The 8,165-nt window shown below is 42.8% G+C and overlaps 1 pseudogene; it reads left to right on the forward strand.

Annotated features, from left to right (window-relative positions):
• Positions 1-4,657: 4,657 nt before the first annotated feature.
• Positions 4,658-6,405, forward strand: LOC143799934 (phenylalanine--tRNA ligase alpha subunit A pseudogene; annotated as a pseudogene).
• The last annotated feature ends 1,760 nt before the right edge of the window (positions 6,406-8,165 follow it).

The raw sequence follows: 8,165 nt of genomic DNA on the forward strand, positions 1-8,165 counted from the left end.
TGGTTCTGTCGCGTGTCCTGGAGCACAACACGACCTTGGGCTCCCGGTGCATGGTTCCTGCGCTCTGGCTCTGAGGGTGCCCAGTCACAGTTCCCCTCTGAGCCCCTTTCTTTTTCCACTGTGCTCATTTCCTCAGTAGCTACACCACATTCCACACCCCTCGGGTTCTCTTTCTTTCCTGGAGCTGCAGCACAAATCCTGGCTACACGGCTCCGCTGTCTGCTCTACACTCTCCAGTGTCTCTCACTAACTGAACTGACTCCTCCAGACCAGAATACTTAAAGCTGAGGGAAGCTCCCCTGAATCCGGGTCCTGAGCTCCCCCTTCTGGCCTGGATTCAGAATGAGTTGTGTGTGGGTGCCTTACCTGGTAATGAGGATCCTCCTTGCCTCTAAGCATGATGTCGCTCTCCCCGAAAGGAAGGCAACATCACTGTAACAACCAGTTACCGGGGGTGTTACAATGAGAGTTATATTTAAGGGATAAGAGACAGCAGGCGGCAGCTGATGGGACTATTACTCCCATCAGTCTACCCCTGCTGCTATTAATAACAGTGACAGCAGGAGAGGCTGAAGGGGGAGTTCATCAGCCGCCACCTGTGTTAGAAATACATAATATTTTCTATAACCAGCCAGGCAAAACTCACAGTTGGGGCTTTTATTGTCAGGCTGGTAAGGGACCATGGATATTGACCCCCCCAAGCCTATAAATAGCAGCCTGTAGACGCTCAGAAAAGGCACATTAATTAGATGCGCCAATTTTGATGCTTTGCCTGGCTCTTCCCACTTGTCCTGTAGCGGTGGCAAGTGTGGTTCATATTTGTGGGGTTGATGTCACCTTTGTATTGTCAGGTGACATCAGGCTCACGGCTTAGTAATGAAGAAGCGTCTATAGGACTCATATCCATTACTAATCTTATAGTTGTATAGTAAATAAAGACACAGCCAGAATAAAGTCTTTTATTAGAAATAAAAAAAAAACACTTTTCCATTTTTATTTAAAAATAATAAACACAGTTATACTCACCTAACGCTTATTCCACCAAAGCCCTCCTTCTCCTATAATAAAATAAAAAACAACCATATCCTTCACCTATCAGTCATTCTGTCCCACGCCAAAATCCATGTCTGGCTACTACTTGGTCTAGGCGGTCACTGCGTTAGAACGAGACAAGACCTCTAATGGCAAGTCACTGCTGAAAGTCCTGTTCTAGAGTGAAAACACTAATGCGCACCTGTGCAATGAAAAGGCCCTGAAAATTGGACGGCAGGTAGCAGGCACTGAAAGCAGGGGGATGCCAGGACAGTTGAGAGGTGTACTGAGTATTACGTTTTGCCAGCTATCTACAGTTTTTTGCAAAATTCAACTAGAATTCAATTAAACCGTAATAAATATGCACATCTCTGTACACAATTAAGATATCGTGTGTGCAAAGACCTTTCTCTCTTAATAATCTCTTAAGTACAGTATGCTCTATAGTATGACTTGTTCTTAGGATTGCTTAAGTCATCTTAACTAGCTTGATGAACACGTTCAAACCCAAAGCTTAAAAAATTACGTGACTAAAGCTAAGCTTGATATCCAAATCAGATTCAAGTAGCGTAGAGGTCCAGGTAGCAGAGACCTAGGCTGCTGTATGCAGGACACTTACACTGATATTTGCTGTAAACCGGGTGAAAAATGTGCAGCCACCAAAAATTTATAGTCCAGCTCAATAATGCATGATGTAGGGGTCACTAGCTTCAGGAACTGAGATACAAGTCATAAACCAACACAATGACGGCATTTGTTGGAGAATTCCAGGGAATTTTGATGGATAAAGTTTCTCTTCCAGAAGCAATGACCTGCATCCATCAATGTGATCTCATAGCTCTCAAACAGACAGCGCAATGCCCTCTGGCAATAGAAAAATATTTTCTTTGGCAGTGGTATTCAGGTGTATTCCTCCTACTTCCTCTACAGGAACAGAGCCAAATATATTGAGCAGTAATAACATCTGTCAGGCAATCACAGGTGCACCACAGCCTTGCAAGAATAAAACAACAGGAGAGAAAAAATGATGGCTCTCCGGCAATCCTTCTAAATGCTGTTTATTCCATTACATAAATGTGAAATATCAGATGTCACATCCAGGGACTGCTAAATAGATTAAGAGAATAATCCTCACTGTAGACTTCTCAGAAAGGACCCCAAGTTATATGTATTTTTGTGAGGTGCCAAAATATATCATTCTATATTAATCCAATGATTATCTCCATAAATAATGGACTGGTTTTAAAAATGTATCCAAAACATCGTATTTACTCAGCAGTGATAAGACGTTGGGTTAAAATCATTGAGGTGCAAATAGAAGAGTGAAGCAGTAAAAAGCTTGAGGTAAGGAAATGAATATTGTCACATTCATATATAATTCACTTATAAAATCTACTGTGTCTGTTTTGCAGGTATCAAGCTGTCTTGTCAGGCTTAGATTCCTGGAAAAGAGGGAAGTGTCATTTTGAAACTTAAAATTCAGAAAAAATAGGTAAAATGTAACTCTTAAACAACAACAAAAATAAATTATATTATTATAAGGTTATGTCATGGTTTTACAGATTTTTATTGTTATTATCTTCATCTTTTTTTATTTTTGTATGGTGTTTTTAAATATTTGTACTTTTTGTGTCAGATAAGGCTTTGTTTTTTTGTGCAAACTATTTATTTTAATAACAGAGAAATTCTCTATATTTTTTTGTTTACATATAATATGACCTAATTAAGGGGAATTCCATTTGTTTTGGGGATTTAGATACAACTGGAGAAATTATTATGATTTTTCAATAAATGTTGCTCTTCTACAATTGTGTTTCTTTTTCTGTAGTTAATTTTTTATACTACATATTTTCCCTATGTTAACATTTCCAGATTAATGGAAAAACAGTCCTAATAATGTGACAATTATTTTGGTTAGGACTGTGGTGGTTCAAGTTAAAGAGATATTCCCATCTTCAAGATCCTATCCCGATATGTAGTAGGTGTAATAATAATAATAATAGCATATGCTTCCAATTGCAAATGTAGTATAGTTTTTCTGATTCGCTATGTCTCTTACCCCATGCGCAGGGCATTGTAGTAGTTTAAGTATCTATGGTTGTGACCACTCATATAATGATGGTTCGTTAGTTTACTATTAGTGGTCGTTACCATTGTGGTAATTCAGCTCACTCAGCGGTACACATAGGAAGAAAACAGGAACGCTATCTCTTTAAATCTTCTGTTGATTTATTAGACAAACGGCCTAAACCAACATGAAGGGAAATAATAAATACAGCCCTTTGGGGCAAAACAGGAAAACAAAGAAAACAAAATGGTGCAATACAGTCCATACAATTGCGGGAAGTGGCCTGCTTGGGAGCAACACAAGTTCAGTCTTTCCTCTTCAGAACACAAACCACTGAAGATCCTCTCTACAGCCTTGATGAACCCCCCCACTGCCTCTTGAGCCCAGATATTTAAGCCCCAAACCAAGTGACTCCTGTCCCATGTGACTGAACACCTGACTGTGACATCACACAGGTCCTGTCAGCACACGGCAGTGATGGCTCTGCAGGTGGAGATAAGGTGGACATCCTCCCACCCACTCTATGGATGTCCACATAAAAAACAGGCCATTTATACAACTTAGCTTAATCCTCACAACACTTAATGTGCTGCGTTTTATATCACTGACACCATTAAGCTTAGTGAAACATATCTTCCCTCCATCACTTTACCAGTGACTTTACCAGTGTCACATATTCCCCTCCTGTGCCCAAAGATGTGGGTTTTGGAACCTTCATTTGCTAAGCATGGGAATCTGGACAGGGCATCTGCAATCCCATGTAACTTCCCGGGCCTGTTCTCCACATGAAATTTAAAGTCCTAGTCACCCGGGCATTCTTCCCCTTCTTTTCCCTCATCTATCTCAGGGGTACATGATCTGATACTAGCCTGAACTTTCTGCCTAACAGGTAGTATCTCAGGGTGTCGATTGCCCACTTGATGGCCAAGCACTCTTTCTCTCACAGGAGGAAAGTTTCCTACTCAGGTATAGGACTGGATGTTCATACCCATCAATTTCCTGGGACAACACAGCTCCCAAGCCAACCTCAGAGGCGTCTGTCTGTAGCACAAAATCCTTTGTGAACTCAGGTGCGAACAAGAATGACTGTTTGCGTAGAGCGAGCTTCAACTCCTGGAATGCCATCTCAGCTTCCGAGGACCATTTGGCCATCTATGTCTTTGTGCCCTTGAAAAGATCCGTTAGGGTGGTGGCTATCATGGTGAAATTTGGGATAAATTGCAGATAGTATCCCACAATTCCCAGAAGTGTCCTAACCTTTTTGGAGACGGGCTGCGGACACTTTTGAATTGCCTCCACCTTGTCTATTTGTGGTTTTATCTCACCCCTTCCAATAATGCAGCCCAAGTATTTTGACTCTTCTTTCCCGAGGGTGCACTTTTTTGGTTTTTTGGTAAACCGTGCCTTTCTCAGTGCATCCAGTACCACCTGGACTTTCTTCAAGTGACTTCCCCAATCCGGGCAGAAGATCACAATGTCATACAAATAATCAGCAGCGTACTTTTTGTGAGAGGCTAGGTTCCGGTCCATGGCCCTCTGGGGCTACTTGTAGTCTAAATGGCATCCGGGTATACTGGAAGCACCCATCAGGTACAGAGAAGGCTGTCTTCTCCTTGGCACTTGGGGACAGAGGAATTTTCCAGTACCCTTTCATTAGGTCCAGGGTGGTAATATGTCTGACTAGCCCTAGCCTCTTAATGAGCTCATTGACCCATGTCATCAGATAGGCGTTGAACTTGGACATCTCATTTAGCTTCCTGTACTCATTATAGAAGTGCCACTGTCCATCCATCTCCAGCAGGGAAGCCGGCAGCAAGGCCGATAACACAGTTACAGAGTTGCTGCTCCAGAAGCTGCGAGATAGTGGCTTCATGGGTCTGGGCAGCCTGGGACTGGTGGGAACTCTTGGAGTAGACCACCAGCAAGTGGCAGGTGCAGTGATGAGTCTACAGTACCTGGGAGAGATTATCGAGCTGAGCGTCGAGGGGCAGGAGATCGCTGACAGTGGCAGTCACGATTTCCGAGTGTTCCAGAGCTTACCCAAAGAGGGTCTGCTGCAGAGCGAGCTAAATAAACTCGCCATCGTGAAGGTGGGCTTCAGTAAGGCCATGTCATTCGATGTATCAAGCTGGATAAAGGGGCAGAGGGCAGCCCACGTGTGTTCAGGATGATAGATTTGGTAGAGGACACGGTTAAGGAAAAGCTGCAGCTCATCCTACAAGGAAAGTCTGACAGTGTGAATGAGAGACAAGAACGAGCTGATTAAGAGGAATCTCCTCAATGAAACGAGTGTTAAAACCTACTGCGTAATAAAGGGTAATGGCTTCAGAATGAGTATTAGCAAAGAGAAGACGGACCTGACTCCAGAAATGATCACCAGCGGTTCTCGGAAAGACAAGAAATGTAAGGCCTATACATTCAACTTGTTAGGAGTCATGCCCGAATGTGGGCACCTGCACCCACTGATGAAAGTCCACACACAGTTTAGACATATCTGCTTAGAGATGGGATTTACAGAGATGCCGACCAATAACTTCATAGAGAGCTCCTTCTGGAACTTTGACACCTTGTTCCAGCCTCAACAGCATCCAGCCAGAGACCAACACGACACCTTCTTCCTCCAGGATCCAGTGATGGCATCAGAATTTCCAATGGATTATCTAGAGTGAGTGAAGAAAGTTCATTCTGAGGGAGGATATAGATCACAAGGGTATAAAGGTGATTGGAGGATAAATGAGGCCAAGAAAAATCTCCTGCGGACCAACACCACGGGGGTCAGTGCTCGGATGCTCTACAAAGTTGCTCAGCAGAAGGAATTCACACCAGTGAAATATTTCTCCATTGAGAGAGTATTCAGGAATGAAACTCTGGATGCCACCCATTTAGCAGAGTTTCACCAAATAGAAGGTGTAGTGGCTGATGTTGGACTCGCCCAAGGAGACCTAAACACTAATCTTGGAATCATTAAATTGTATTTCAAGACTGCCTATAATCCTTACACAGAGCTCAGCATGGAAATCTTCAGTTGTCATGAAGGTTTGAAGAAATGAGTGGAAGTTGGGAACTCTGGAGATTTCCGTCCAGAAATGCTCCTTCCTATGGGTCTACCTTAGGCCATGTCTGTCATTGCCTGGGGTCTGTCACTGTTGAAGCCAACAATGATAAAATACAGCATTAATAACATCAGAGAACTGGTGAGGCATAAAGTTAATCTCCAGATGATGTACGACAGCCCTATATGCCGCCTGGACTCCTATTTAGAATGCCACTTGTATTTTGCCTGCATTCTCCGCCACTTTTGGTAGTTCAGCTCACTCAGCGTTACATGGAGGTAGAAAACAGTAACACTGTCTCTTTAAATCTTTTGTTGGTTTGTTAGGCAGACAGCATAAACGAACATGCTGGGAAAAATAAATACAGCCCTTTTGGGCAAAACAGGAAAACAAATAAAACAATACTCTGCAACACAGTCCATACAATTGTGGGGAGTGGCCTGTTCTGGAGCAACGCAGGTTCAGTCTTTCCTCTTCAGGACACAAAGCACTGGAAATCCCTTCTCCAGCCTTGCTGAACCCCCACTGCTTTTAGACCCCAGCTATTTAAGCCCTAGACTATATGACTGTGACATCACACAGGTCCTGTCAGGGCCGTATTTAGAGTTTCTGCTGCCCAAGGCACTTTTAGTGCTGCCTCCCCTTTCGTGAGTATGACACTATCGGCAGTGACTTTGGCAAAAATCGCTGATGTGAAAGTAGCCTTTTGCAGCAGATCCGGCAGTTTTTCCGCATCTGCCACGTAACGGATCATTACGGCAACACTGCGTTCGGCCTCATTCATTTCCTATGGGATTTGTGGACATTTGCGGCACTTGCTGTGATCTGGCAAATGTGGTACCATACCTCCCAACTTGTGAAGAAGGGAAAGAGGGACAAAGTTTGCGGCACACATAGCATGGCAAAATTTAGGCAGCACCTCTGACCACATCCATTTCACAACTAGTCACACCCATATCCACGCCCCAACCACACCCATTTAGTACTGCTGATCACACTGTTTCATAAACAATAATTCTAAACAAAAAAATATGGCCTCACAGTGCTCCATAGTGTATAATGGCCCCACATGATGCTCCATACTGTATAATGGCCCCACATGATGCTCCATACTGTATACTGGCCCCACATGATGCTCAATGCTGTATAATGGCCACACATGATGCTCCATACTGTATAATGGCCCCACATGATGCTCAATACTGTATAATGGCCCTACATGATGCTCCATACTGACGAAGGATCGTGTATCCGAAACGCGCGTCGGGGTGCGCTTTGTTGGATACGGTGACACCATAAGGTATATGTCCTCCATTTTCATCCTGTTCTCCTTACTTCTTTTTGTGTGCAATGCACTTGATATATGTATGAGTGATTTACACCAGTCTATGTTGCACGATTGCACTTTGCACACCTGGCACTTTATATTTTACACTGGTTTTCTCCTTTTTAACCCTATTACGGGTTATTCCTTTATCATTTTTTTAATGTTTCACGATTTTACACATTTTTTACTTTTTCCTGGAGACATATACATATAGGTACTATATAACATTACTAATTTTCTTATTGGTACACCGTATGCCTATATTGGCTATTATATATTTTTTTGGAGATTTTATTTCTATTATATTATCCAACATGTGCACTTTTATTCATATGTATCACTACTACTAATAAAGACTAATATATTTTAATACGTATACCCTGCTTTGTTATCCTTTTTCTGGGGTTGGTATCCTTGCTCGAGGTGGTTGGTTCTTTGCCTCCATGATGCTCCATACTGTATAATGGCCCCACATGATGCTCAATGCTGTATAATGGCCACATATGATGCTCCATACTGTATAATGGCCCCACATGATGCTCAATACTGTATAATGGCCACACAATGCTCCATACTGTATAATGGACACACATGACGCTCAATACAATATAATGGCCACACATGATGCTTAATACTGTATCATGGCCACACATGACGCTCCATACTGTATAATGGCCACACATAG

The sequence above is a fragment of the Ranitomeya variabilis genome, chromosome 1 (genome assembly GCF_051348905.1).
Source record: "Ranitomeya variabilis isolate aRanVar5 chromosome 1, aRanVar5.hap1, whole genome shotgun sequence".
NCBI lineage: Eukaryota > Metazoa > Chordata > Amphibia > Anura > Dendrobatidae > Ranitomeya > Ranitomeya variabilis.